This window comes from Schistocerca gregaria, chromosome 2 (assembly GCF_023897955.1).
Source record: "Schistocerca gregaria isolate iqSchGreg1 chromosome 2, iqSchGreg1.2, whole genome shotgun sequence".
In the NCBI taxonomy this organism is placed as follows: domain Eukaryota; kingdom Metazoa; phylum Arthropoda; class Insecta; order Orthoptera; family Acrididae; genus Schistocerca; species Schistocerca gregaria.
Window position 1 is genome coordinate 549,575,636 of NC_064921.1, and position 15,080 is coordinate 549,590,715.

A 15,080-nucleotide genomic window follows, 5' to 3' on the forward strand; every position below is an offset into this window, starting at 1 on the left:
TGTTCTGTTTGCTAAGAACTCTTCAATCCAGCCACACAGCTGGTCTGATGATATTCCGTAGGCTCTTACTTTGTTTATCAGGTGACAGTGCGGAACTGTATCAAACGCCTTCCGGTAGTCAATGAAAATGGCATCTACCTGGGAACCTGTATCTAATATTTTCTGGATCTCATGAACAGATAAAGCGAGTTGGGTCTCACACGATCTTTGTTTCTGGAATCCATGTTGATTCCTACAGAGTAGATACTGGGTTTCCAGAAATAACAAGATACTCGAGCAAAAAACATGTTCTAAAATTCTACAACAGATCGATGTCAGAGATATAGACCTATAGTTTTGCGCAAGTGCTCGACGACCATTCTTGAAAACTTGAACTTCCTGTGCTCTTTTCCAATCATTTGGAACGTTCCGTTCCTCTAGAGACTTGCGGTATACTGTTGTTAGAAGGGGGGCTAGTTCTTTCGCGTACTCTGTGGAGAATCGAATTGGTATCCCGTCAGGTCCAGTGGACTTTCCTCTGCAAAGTTCATCGTGCGATATACGAAGAAAAGTGATCTCTGCTTATCTTCGAAGTAATGTTTGAAACAAGTGGTAAGTACGCACTGGAACTGCTTGTACAGTATACTAGAGTCTTCACACATATAATTCAAGTTGCTGCTTTAGCAACGGAAAATAACTTCGGTTACAGGTTACAGGGATAGGATAATAAGCTTGCAGGAGGAATTCCTCATTTCCTGAAACCACTTAACGAGATGAATTAGAGTGCAAAGAAGAAAGTGTAGTGCACTTAGTTCTTCTTTGATTTGACAACAGTCTGCTGTGTCAATGAAAATAGCTGAGGTGAGTTAAATTGCTGCAATTACAAGTATTGTTCATTTTAATACGAAGAAAAGACAGACTTGTAATTAACTACCGAAATTGTTTTTTACTAACACATATGGATTTTTTTTAATAAGAGGTGCAAGGGATTAAAATTCCAGCCTTGACTTTTCTAAGTGAAAAGGCTGTAATTACTTCGAGCCATAAACTTGCTACGTTCCTCTACTAATCCGTCCGTGATGCCAATATGCTCGACAAAAATTAAAAGGAGGGAAGTCTTAGCTATGTGCGACAGAAGTGCTCTACATTTAGAGACACTACATTGGATCATTAACCAATCGTTCTTGTACAGCTGGTACATATTGTAATACAGCCAAACGAAAGTTTTACTATTTGTATAATGTTCTATCAATGCAAAATACATTTTACTGGTGTACGTCCATACAGTTCTATATTATTTCTCTCTCTCTCCGTTGTTTGTTAACATAGAGCTGGAAAGTACAGTGCGATCGCCACGCAGCGAGAGAAATTTTATCAAAACCTGAGATAATAAATTCCACGGATTAGATAAAGTGCGAGATCTCTGTATTTTAACACACGTTAGAAATGATGATGACGTCTTAAAGTTGTGGAGCATACATGAAAAGCATCTACCAGGATGGCTGCAGTTACGTACCCCAGTAGCAAGCGAACCTAGTGAACGCTGCTTTAGTAAAGCTGGCATGTTGTCAACAAATCACAACAGCCAGTTAAAATCCAGACTAATCAACAGTAAACACAAATTTTCTTCAATTTTCAAGACTAATTAGAGCTATGAAAATATGATTTTTTTCATAAGTTTTCTTTATGCAGACAGGAGTTTCCTAGATTTGAGGGATAGTATTTGTTAAATGTACACGTAGTTTCCTATGACAGATAAGCACAGTAAGTATTCTCTTTGGAGATGAGGTTTTCTGTTGTGTGCTTGAACGGAATATAAAGCTGTTTCTCACGTGTTGTATGAAGTTAACTATGTGACGTAACCTTTTTCTTTTTTTGGAAATGTTACTTTTGTGTTGAAAAAGAGCGACAGAGAACGAGAGAGACAGAAAGAGCATGAATATAGACAGACTGAGAGAGATGTGCGTTGGATTCTGCAGTCTGTTGCGGTGAGGGGAGGTGAGACGTCAGCGAAGGCCGCGGTCATGATCAGTTACTGTCCTATTCGGAGACCGGACCACAAACATGGAGAGAATACGTGATTGAACAGAGTGCTGTGGGGCCAGACAGGCACGGGTTGGCCCCCTTCAGCAGCAAGTTGTAAATGGTCAAACACATAGCGATGTAGCACTCTACCGTCTTGTTGTTCATTTAATGACACAGATGTCAAATTCTTTTACTAGGCATTGTACTTACTATACATTAATCACTAAATCTGCGTTAATGTTACATAAAACAACAGCAAAGCACATTTCCCAATAGAATTTTATACATTCAAATTCGTCAGTTAAGTTTAGCATTTGCATTCAGAGGTGTACGGCCAGTGTAGGAGATCGCTCCCCACACCATGATGCCGGGTGTTGGCCTTGTGTGCCTCGGTCGTATGCAGTCCTGATTGTGGCGCTCACCTGCACGGCGCCAAACACGCATACGACCATCATTGGCACCAAGGCAGAAGCGACTCTCATCGCTGAAGACGACACGTCTCCATTCGCCCCTCCATTCACGCCTGTCGCGACACCACTGGAGGCGGGCTACACGATGTTGGGGCGTGAGCGGAAGACGGCCTAACGGTGTGCGGGACCGTAGCCCAGCTTCATGGAGACGGTTGCGAATGGTCCTCGCCGATACCCCAGGAGCAACAGTGTCCCTAATTTGCTGGGAAGTGGCTGTGCGGTCCCCTACGGCACTGCGTAGGATCCTACTGTCTTGCGTGCATCCGTGCGTCCCTGCGGTCCGGTCCCAGGTCGACGGGCACGTGCACCTTCCGCCGACCACTGGCGACAACATCGATGTACTGTGGAGACCTAACGCCCCACGTGTTGAGCAATTCGGCGGTACGTCCACCCGGCCTCCCGCATGCCCACTATACGCCCTCGCTCAAAGTCCGTCAACTGCACATACGGTTCACGTCCACGCTGTCGCGGCAAGCTACCAGTGTTAAAGACTGCGATGGAGCTCCGTATGCTACGGCAAACTGGCTGACACTGACGGCGGCGGTGCACAAATGCTGCGCAGCTAGCGCCATTCGACGGCCAACACCGCGGTTCCTGGTGTGTCCGCTGTGCCGTGCGTGTGACGATTGCTTGTACAGCCCTCTCGCAGTGTCCGGAGCAAGTATGGTGGGTATGACACACCGGTGTCAATGTGTTCTTTTTTCCATTTCCAGGAGTATACTAGTAAAAGTGTGAATTAGCTCAACATTAAAAGCCAAGATAATTGACAAAAACATACAGGATACTCGATCTATACTATTAAATATATGTGAAAAATTCTCCGCCACACTTCTTTGGGTTAGCAATTACGTATTACATTCTTTTTGAAGCGAGAGTATTTTGCCTGACACGTGCCATTCTACAACTCCTGATTCATCAAGTGGGTGCAAGTCGTTTTAGACTTTCTGAGTTTATCAGGAAGGTCATATGAGAGAACACCAAAGCAGATTACCCTCTGGGCTTTTACATAATGGTGCAGCTGTGCTGGCTAGGCAAGGCAGTTAATCGTCGGCTTTTGAGCCGGGGCGATTCTCTCCCTGCGCGTACCACGATTGGCTGGAATCAAATATTATGTAATCGGCATATGTTTGGATTCCGTAGAGGTTTATTTTTCACATTGGTTACCAGTTTTGCGGTGCTGGAGATAACTCTTAGGCACCATCTTCAGTGTAGCCAGTGTTGTCTTACGACTATATTGTATTGTTGGTTTATATGCTATAATGACTGTAATTACCGGTGTTATAAACTATAACACTTGAAAAATGTTTCAGAGCCGGCCGGATTGGCCGAGCGGTTCTAGGCGCTTCAGTCTGGAACCGCGATACTGCTACGGTCGCAGGTTCGAATCCTGCCTCGGTCATGGATGTGTGTGATGTCCTTAGGTCAGTTAGGTTTAAGTAGTTCTAAGTTCTAGTGGACTGATGACCTCAGATGTTAAGTCCCATAGTGCTCAGAGCCATCTGAACGTTTCAGCAATATCTTACACTGGAATCTGTAGCTAACCACAGATTAGACAGAATAGGGTCAGCAGCTGGGTGACCACAGTGGACGTTAGTGTGATTTGTTCCTGATTTTATACATTGTTGTATGTCATAGTCCGACATAAAAGTACACATTTCTCGATAGCAGTTTTCGAGCTGGTGTTTAGGAAATTTGGAGAAATGCTGAATTGCCGTACACGTTGAACGGTCTGAAAATCAAATAGAATGGCGTCACTCGTAAACCATACGCCTTATCTGAGGTAAGTGAGAGGTGCTGTGCGTAGAGAAATGTTGTCTAACACTGGTAATAGGATCGCGTAACATTTAGTCGTATTTATTACTATATCTTTAGGGTTCGTTGATGATAACCCTTATTTCAAGATTTTGTGTGTCGTAATGCTGCAAAGTTCCTTGTATACATCTGCTCGATGTATTGTACAGGATACTAGATGAAGGTAAAAGAAAGGAATGTTTCCTACATTTCATATTACATTACTGGCCATTAAAATTGCTACACCAAGAATAAATGCAGATGATAAACGGGTATTCATTGGACAAATATATTATACTAGAATTGACGTGTGATTATATTTTCACGCAATTTGGGTGCATAGATCCTGAGAAATCAGTACCCAGAACAACCACCTCTGGCCGTAATAACGGCCTTGATACACCTGGGAATTGAGTCAAACAGAGCTTGGATGGCGTGTACAGGTACAGCTGTTCATGCTCCTTCAACACGATACCACAGTTCATCATGAGTAGTGACTGGCGTATTATGACGAGCCAGTTGCTCGGCCAACATTGTGCTGGCCAGGGCTACAGTCGAACATTTTCTGTATCCAGAATGGCAGGTACAGGACGCAACATGCGGTCGTGCATTATCCTGCTGTAATGTAGCGTTTCGCGGGGATCGAATGAAGGGTAGAGGCACGGGTCGAAACACATCTGTAATGTAACGTCCACTGTTCAAAGTGCCGTCAATTCGAACAAGAGGTGACCGAGACTTGTAACCAATGGCACCCCATACCATAATGCCGGGTGATACGCCAGTATGGCGATGACGAATACACGCTTCCAATGTGCGTTCACCGCGATGTCGCCAAACACGGATGCGACCATCATGATGCTGTAAACAGAACCTGGATGCATCCGAAAAAAATGACGTTTTGCCATTCGTGCATCCAGGGTCGTCGCTGACTACACCATCGCAGGCGTTCCTGTCTGTGATGCAGCGTCAAGGGTAAACACAGCCATGGTCTCCGAGTTGTGCTGCAAACGTCGTCGAACAGTTCGTACAGATGGTTGTTGTCTTGGAAACGTCCCCATTTGTTGACTCAGGGATCGAGACGTGGCTGCACGATCCGTTACAGCTATGCGGCTAAGATGCCTGTCAACTCGGCTGCTAGTGATACGAGGCTGTTGGGATCCAGCACGGCGTTCCATATTACCCTCGAGAACCCATCGATTCCATATTCTGCTAACAGTCATTGGATCTCGACCAATGCGAGCAGCAATGTCGCGATACGATAAACCGTAATCGCGATAGGCTACAATCCGACGTTTATCAAAGTCTGAAACGTGATGGTAAGCATTTCTCCTCCTTACACGAGGCATCACAACAACGTTTCACCAGACAACGCCGGTCAAGTGCTGTTTGTATATTAGAAATCGGTCAGAAACTTTCCTCGTGTCAGCACGTTGTAGGTGTCGCCACCTGCGCCAACCTTGTGTGAATGCTCTGAAAAGCTATTCATTAGCATGTCACAGCATCTTTTTTCTGTCGGTTAAATTTCGCGTCTGTACCACGTCATCTTCGTGGTGTAGAAATTTTAATGGCCACTAGGGTAGAAGCGGAAGATATTTTTAAGAACTTCAAGTAAATAGTTTCAGAAATTAAAAATTTTAAAGAATGAAATTTAAGAATGTATATGATATTTGGTACGAGTCCGGGAAAAAGTTTTTCTCTGAACCCTAAGTGGTAATAAAATGGGTGAAAGAAATTTCCATAGTGTAACGAACTCCCGATTGTAATGTGACGATCTACATTGGAAGGAAATGAGGGTGAAAACTATATATCTATTACCTAGTTGTTTTGATTGTGTAGAAGTAACTGGATTTTTTCTAGATAGGAACAGATCAAGAAGAACCATGAGTTCGATCAGTAGCACCGACAGAAGGTGCCACTCAGCGAACCCTGTTTGCGGCATCTTCTGCGACACAAGAAAGCTCTCTGTCTGTGCACGTCACTGATGTCTGCAGCTCAGTACCCCGTAGCGTAGCAGAGTGGTTTTTCTCACAGACAGCTCTTATCTATCATAAGCCAAACTTTTTTCAGATCAAAAATTTTTACAGAGCGTTTTCATATCCTGCTGGGAAAGCGCTAATAAATTGGGAAATATGGAGAAAATGGTCTAAATTAGATGAATGTATCTAACTTCTGTATAATAACAATAATTTTCTGAGAGACAAGCGGAACATATGAATTCATTTAACAAAACATATGCACTAGTAAGTCATTCTTCGTTCGCACATTATGTGAAACACATCCACAACCTTTGTCAGCTTTTCTAATAGTGTAGGTTAAATCATCACATGTGTGTAAAACATGATTTGTGTAAACATTAACTGTTTTACACTACTGACAGAAAGAAAATATCGTCAGGATTGGAAAATTGATAGACCATCTAGAAGAGTCACTCAATCTAACAACTGACAACCAATTCACTCGGCCGGCCGGAGTGTCCGAGCGGTTCAAGGAGCTGCAGTTAGGAACCGCGCGACCACTACGGCCGCAGGTTCGAATCGGGCCAAGGGCATGGATGTGTGTGATGTCCTTAGGTTAGTTAGGTTTAAGTAGTTCTAAGTACTAGGGGTCTGATGGCCGCAGATATTAAGTCCCATAGTGCTCAGAGCCATTTGGGCCAATTCACACGTTATAGCGCCCAATAACACTACTGACCCGCTGTGACAGTTTTAGAGTTAGTCAATAAAAAGTCTAAATAATCAGGTGATTCAGTATTAGTTGAAAGCGACTTTAACCTACCGAGTAGTGACTGGGACGTCGGTGGATTCATTACAGGGGGCACTGACAGACAGTTCTGCCAAGTACTTTTGAACACGTTCAGTTAGTCAACCCGCATGCAGTGTCCGCTTGACAGAGTTACGAATATTAAATACCTAGGGGCAATGTTGCAAAGCGATATGAAATGGAACTAGGATATGGGGACTGAGAGAGAAAGCGGATGGTCGACTTCGTTTCGTTGGGAGAATTTTAAGAAAGTATGGTCCACCAGTAAAGGAAATGACATACAAAACAACAAGTGGCACACATCAATGAGTACTCCTCGAGTACTTGGATTACTCATTAGCTCAGATTAAAGGAAGACATGGCTGCGCGGAGTGGCAGCGCGGATCGAGGCGTCATGTCACGGACTGCGCGGCTCCTCCCACCGGAGGTTCGAGTCCTGCCCCGGGCATGGGTGTGTGTTGTTCTTGGCATTAGTTAAAGTAGTGTGTAGGTCTAGGGACCGATGACCTGAGCAGTTTGGTCCCTTAGGAATTCACACACACACAAAGGAAGACATCGTAGCGATTCAGAGGGTGGCTGCTAGATTTGTTACCGGCAATTTCGAAGAGCACGCATTTATTACAGAGATGCTTCGGGAACTCAAATGAGAATCGCTGGAGGGAAGGCGACGTTCTTTTCCAATAACACTATTGACAAAATATAGAGAACTGAGATCTGGAGATAACTCAGAACGATTCTCCTGTTGCCAGTGTTTATTGCGCATAAAGATCATGAAGATGCAACAGAAAATAGCCGTCGTAAGGCGGCATTTAAACCGTCGTTTTTCCCTCACTCTGTTTGCGAGTGTAAAAGGAAAGGAAATGATTACTAATGGTACATGGTACCCTCCGCTACGCACCGTACGGTGGCTTGTTGTGTATGTATGTAGAGGTAGAGGTAGAGAAACACTACACGCAGACAGTTGGGATACACATATTCCATATTAAATTAACCATGCCAAATTCGTTTGCGGGACAAAGGCACAAGAAAAAAAGATAATCGGACTGCAGCACACAGGGTAGCCACGATATCAGTCGACATTATGGAAACTGTTTGTTTTCATTTTAATGTCCACATCGAAAGAGGAGGTATTATAGAAATTATTGTTAGGGGTTTTATTTTTGTTCCACATCGTAAGGGAGTCCTTTCCAGTAGAGCCTTTCAAGGACTTTATCATTATTTTTAATTTTGCAGTTGGTAAAAAATCTCTGTTTTGTGTCCCGTCAATCTAGGAGTGAGCCTTAAAATGTCTTCCAAACGTGTTTATGCACATACAATGTAAGCTTTCACGGCCGGTATTGTCTTCACATAAAACTTCCGGGCTGATAGCCCGTGGTCGAAGTATAAAACTTTCTCCTGACGTTTCGTCTCCGACTGCGGGAGATATCCTCGGAGGTAAAGCGGCGAACTACGAAGAGAACTCGAGGAAGCGCTGATTATATAGGCAGTAGAGAGGGCGCCACTGTCCATCGCGTAGCGTCGGCTATGAGATTGTCGCTGGTAATGCCAACATACTCGATTGAAAGTAATCGATCGTCACGCTTGCGATGCAACGCCGGCATCCAAATTTTATCCAGTTTAACACATTCGTCTTTCCTGTTAAAATTATTACGATGTTTATCAATCTCGATAGCCTCTCTATACAAGCGTGCATAATAATGCGAGATTTTTGATATGACGCTCGTCTCTCCAAATTTTATTTCATGATCACCTTCCTGGTAAACATGTTCCGCTACGGCCGATTTATGCGTGTGGCCCAGGCGGAAATTTCTCTTATGTTCAACAAGACGGGTGTTCACACTTCTCTTTGTGGTACCGATGTAAACCTGTCCACAACTACAAGGAATTTTATAAACCTCCGGTGTAGCCAAAGGGTGTCGCGCATCTTTTGCCGATCTTAAAAATTCTTTTATTGACTGTTCAATGAAGGACGTGATCAAGTGCACGGTGAAGAACGAAGTGGATGCCCGTCTTTGGTTATTGATGAACTCGCTCACACAATTGAAGATGAAGCACAACCGTAAGTTTACACTTAGTGCCGTTGCTATGGAAGTTCCGCAAATCTCACGATCACTAATTGATGAAATTTTTACTGAAAAACTGAAATTTCGAAAGCTTTGCTTACGTTGGGTACCCAAAACTCTCAGAGGAACACAAAAAAAACCAACGTATGGGCAGTGCACTTCAGTTTTTAACACTCTATAATGAAGAAGGCGATGGTTTTCTTTCTCGAATAGTCACAGGCGATGAAACTTCGGTATCCTACGACGCCCCTGAAACAAAACGGCAATCAGTGGAATGGAGGTACACTTCATACCCAACGAAGGTTAAGCCTAAGCTAATCTTGACACCTCGAAAAGTCATGTGCACCGTTTTTTGGGACAGAAAAGGCATTTTGCTGATTGATTTCTTACCACGAGGCCAAACAATCAATGCACATGTTTACTGCGAGACCGTTAAGAAATTGCGAAGCGCGTTACAGAAAAGCGCCGAGGATTACTGTCAAAAGGTGTCATTTTTTTCCACGATTATGCCCCACCTCACACGGCGAATGTGACCAAACAACTCTTTCGGAAATTTCACTGGTACGCGTTTGATCATCCTCCGCACAGCCTGGACCTCTCATAGCGACTTTCATCTCTTCTTACACGTAAAATCTGTCCCTGGTGCTCAACACTACATCGACGATGACGAGCTGAAAGAACATGTTACCTCATGGTTTAATACATAGGAAGCCATCTTCTATGAAGAAGGCATACAAAAACATGCGCCACGCTATGCCAAGTGCTTACAAAATTTTGGAAGCTATGTAGAAAAGTAGTTTTACGATTGTAGATTTTTGTACAATAATTATTTCTTTTGCATCTATACACGTTTGTTTTATATAACCAAACGGAACTTACTTTGTGAACATACCTCGTATCAACGTTAATACAACTCACCCCACTCTTCACTCCATTACCAATACAATTTGTGTGTGTCTGGTGCGAACACGTACGTGTATCACCCTCATACAACTTCACGTCCCGTTACTGCACACCAACTGTCTTAAACAATTACTGTCACTGCCAGCTGTCTCACGGCAACAGTGCTATAGATGCGTTACAACAGTCATCTTCCAGTACCTTCACAGTCTGTGGAGAAATTCTCAAATAAAGTTTGAGGAAACTAAATAACAGAAAAAGTGAAACAATTTTACTGTCCAGTATGCGACATGAAAATAGCCAAACGTCTCCAAAGAAGAGAGGAAAACACTGAAGTGGCTCCGAGAATATGCCGAGACTGTCGTCCTCTCAGCATATAAAGGGAATTCCATGGGACTATTACCATCTAATGTGTACGAGCAAAGACTGTGCGATCCATTGGTAGACGATACCTACAGCAGAAATGAAAATCGTCTTAACAGAGTGAAAAGAAATACGACTGAACTTCTCCAGCACATTCCAGGTTAAGAAGACACTGAAGAAACTCCGTCCACGAGCAGATGCACCCCTAGACCTTACGGACTATCTTAAGTCCACAAGGAACGAATGCCTCTCCTCCCAGTTGTGAACAACATTGGAGCAGTACCATAGGAATTAGCGAAACACCTAGCGTTGATGCTCAGCCCCTTTGCCGGAAAATGTCAGCGCATGTCGTCCAGCAGCTTCGGAATATCCGATTGCGCCAAGAAGACATCATGATGAGCTTCGAATTGGTATCCCTCTCTGTTCGGTTGCCTCTAAAAGATCCTCTATGCCTTATAGGTGAAACGTTAGGACCACTGCTGCCGAAACTGTTCGAATCAGTGTTCACATCAACGTACTTCCTGTTCGACGGGAACTACTACAAACAAACAGATGGATTAGATACGGACTGCACGCTATCATCAGTAGTGGCCAATGTGTTTATGGAGGCTTTTGAAGAAGAAACTCAGTCGTCAGTTTACAAGCCCACTTGCTTTTTTAGATGTTTGGACGACACATACGTAACCTGGCCTCAGGGGGAGGGCCTTAATCTACAAGACTTTATGAAGGATCTGAAATAGCTGCGTCAGAACATTCAGCTCACGATGGAAGTAGAGGAAAACAACAGCTTCCATTTCGGTATGTGCTCGTCAAGCGAACACCAGTTCGCACCCTAGGATACAGTGTGCACCGTAAACTGACACATACAGGTTTGTACCTTCATACCTCCAGCCGTCATGCTCCTTCACAACAAGAAGGTGTTCTAAGCACATTGATGCACAGGGCACGCGAATCTCGGACCGGGCAAACGTACGAGCCAAACTACAGCACTTATAGGCCGTGTTACAACAATCGCTCCAAGACCGAAGAAGTTGAGATTGCAGCATGCCGTGGACGAATACAACCCGGTTGCGACAGCTATTATACTATCTGTGGGGAGCACATTGGCAAAGATCGGCAGAATACTCCGAAAACATAATGTCAAGTGGGTGTTTCACCTTGCATTAGGACCAATCAACGACGACTTTAAACTCCGGAAACCGGGAGTGTACCGCATCTCTTTCCAGTGCGGGAAAATGAATGTAGGCCAGACAATCCGGAGGGTACAGGAGAGATGAACTGAAGATAAACGCCAAGCAGACAATGTTCAGACGACGAAGTCGCCAAGGCAGAGCACTGCATTTCCCATGTGACATGAAATACGATGACACAAAGATGCTGCAGCAACCGAATATCTTTGTCTTGCTGAAATATCGCGTCTTTTGGACGATACCACCTGGCTAAATACCAAGAAATAGTCAGAAATGCTGTGTTTCTACGAATACTAACATGGTTTTGACAAAGAACTTTTACAACAGTAGGTCAAAAGCACAGAGTTGTAGTTGTTGTCCACGTTAAGCTCGTAAATTTAAATGTATGATTGGCAGTAAGACTTAAAGGAGGAAACATAGTTATATGAACCAAATTAAGGACACATTAGAGGAACTATTAGCTATATTTCTACACAGTTGGGATTAGGGATAAACAAAAAGGAGCTTGATGGTTACAGTGTATGTGTTTATACACTGTCTGCGTCTCCACAATTCAGTGTCATTAGGACATGCATGCAAACCTGAAGTGCAGTGTAATGTGAAGGTACAGACACTGTATAAACACAGGCTTTGATATCACCATTTACATATCCATGCCTCGACGGGCTAAAATAACGATAAAACATTTGTCTCTGTGAGGGAATCACGAAATGAGCGAGATTAAGATTTGTTGACTGCGTGACATTTGGAAGTTTTGGACGGTCGTGGGGGAATACTTGGACAGCCGAAGCAGTTGAGGGGAACGCTCGCGGTAACTGAGAAACCGGAGTTCGAGTTCCGATCCGGGACAAATTTTCATTAGTTACGAATAGCTGACGTCAATGTGGATTCGCAAAATGCGAATCAGTTTAGAAACAGACATGTGATGAACAGCAACAGAATCGAGTACAGTGAACGCGACGGAGACACTCCACATATTCAATTCTTCTTGCAGGAAAAAGGCATAAAATGGTCACTTATCTCCAAACGTTTTCTGTGTGTCACTAATTATGTGATCGCCTTTTATGTTCCAGAAAATGGACTTCACTTTATCTTCATAGCAGTTGAATCTCTGTTTTAGCCAAAAACTGTACAATTCTGAAACTAGTTTATGGTTCTGTAAATTGTGTGCTCCAGTACAAGTTTGTTGTCTGATTAAAAGTATCTCAGTGGCCAAATCATCCTTTCCCGTTAGCAATCAACTAGTCGCATCTACCTGAATAAGATAACGGCGTACAGAAGATATCGCCGCCGTTCCAAACAGACAGTCTACAAGACCATCGAGAACATCGAATTTGCTACAACAGCTGGAGACAAGAAGAATCGTATTCCACTTAAGTCTGTTGCTTCACAAGCCCTGCTGGATGGTCCTGCTGTTTTCTGCAGTTGCAGACTTAATTTTAGTTTAGATATAAATGATTCATTTGGTCATGGCAACGGATGGTTTACCGTAGCCATTGTTCGAGGAGGTACAGGAGTACCAAATGTTCCAGGACTTGAAAGTTTTGTGGACAGAGACATTATTGCTTTTCGCACTTATCATATTTCTGAACTAGGTAATAAGGATTTTGGTAAATCAGCATATGATTCGCCTTCTTCTTTGTCGTTATATACCCGTAACAGGAGGAAAATATCTGTAAATGAGTCTGTATTTATTTGGGTGAAAGGAAAAGGTGTGTGTGAATATGTACAAAAATTCTTCTTGCTGTTGGTGGGGAGGCTTGCGTGCCTCAGCGATACAGATGGCCGTACCGTAGGTGCAACCACAACGGAGGGGTATCTGTTGAGAGGCCAGACAAACGTGTGGTTCCTGAAGAGCGGCAGCAGCCTTTTCAGTAGCTGCAGGGGCAACAGTCTGGATGACTGACTGATCTGGCCTTGTAACACTAACCAAAACGGCCTTGCTGTGCTGGTACTGCGAACGGCTGAAAGCAAGGGGAAACTACAACCGTAATTTTTCCCGAGGGCATGCAGCTTTACTGTATGGTTAAATGATGATGGCGTCCTCTTGGGTAAAATATTCCAGCGGTAAAATAGTCCCCCAGTCGGACCTCCGGGCGGGGACTACTCAGGAGGACGTCGTTATCAGGAGAAAGCAAACTGGCGTTCTACGGAACGGAGCGTGGAATGTCAGCTCCCTTAATCGGGCAGGTCGGTTAGAAAAATTAAAAAGGGAAATGGATAGGTTAAAGTTAGATGTAGTGGGAATTAGTGAAGTTCAGTGGCAGGCGGAACAAGACTTTGGTTCAGGTGAATACAGGGTTATAAATACAAAATCAAACAGGGGTAATGCAGGAGTAGGTTTAATAATGAATAAACAAATAGGAGTGTGGGTAAGCTACTACAGACAGCATAGTGAACGCATTATTGTGACCAAGATAGACACGAAGCCCACGCATACTTCAGCAGTACACGTTTATATGCCAATTAGCTCTGCAGATGATGAAGAAATTGATGAAATGTATGATGAAATGCAAGAAATTATTCAGGTAGTGAAGGGAGACGAAAATTTAATAGTGATGGGTGACTGGAATACGAGAGTAGGAAAAGGGAGAGAAGGAAACATAGTAGATGAATATAGATTAGAGGAAAGAAATGAAAGAGGAAGCCGTCTGGTAGAATTTTGCACAGAGCATAAATTAATCGTAGCTAACACTTGGTTCAAGAATCATGAAAGAAGGTTCTACACATGGAAGAATCCTGGAAATACTAGAAGGTTTCAGATAGAGTATATAATGGTAAAACAGAGATTTAAGAACCAGGTATTTAATTGTAAGACATTACCAGGGGCAAATGTGGACTCTGACCACAATCTATTGATTATGAACTGTACATTAAAACTGAAGAAACTGCAAAAAGGTGGGAATTTAAAGAGATGCGATCTGGACAAACGGATTAAACCAGAGGTTGTACAGAGTTTCAGGGAGAGCATAAGGAAATAATTGACAGGAATGTGGGAAGATGTACAGTTTATAGAAGCTCTGAGAGATGAAGTAGTGAAGGCAGCAGAGTATCAAGTACGTAAAAAGACGAGGGCTGGTAGAAATCGTTGGGTAACAGAAGGAGTATTGAACTTAATTGATGAAACGAGAAAATATAAAAATGCAGTAAATGAAGCAGGCAAAAAGGAATACAAACGTCTCAAAAATGAGATCGACAGGAAGTGCAAAATGGCTAAGCAGGGATGGCTAGAGGACAAATGTAAGGATGTAGAGGCTTATCTCACTAGGAGTAAGATAGATACTGCCTACAGGAAAATTAAAGAGACCTTTGGAGAAAAGAGAACCACTTGTATGAATATCAAGAGCTCAGATGGAAACCCAGTTCTAAGCAAAGAAGGGAAAGCAGAGAGGTGGAAGGAGTATATAGAGGGTCTATAGAAGGGCGACGTACTTGAGAACAACATTATAAAAATGGAAGAGAATGTAGATGAAGACGAAATGGGAGATACAACAGTGCGTGGAGAGTTTGACAGAGCACTGAAAGACCTGAGTCTAAAG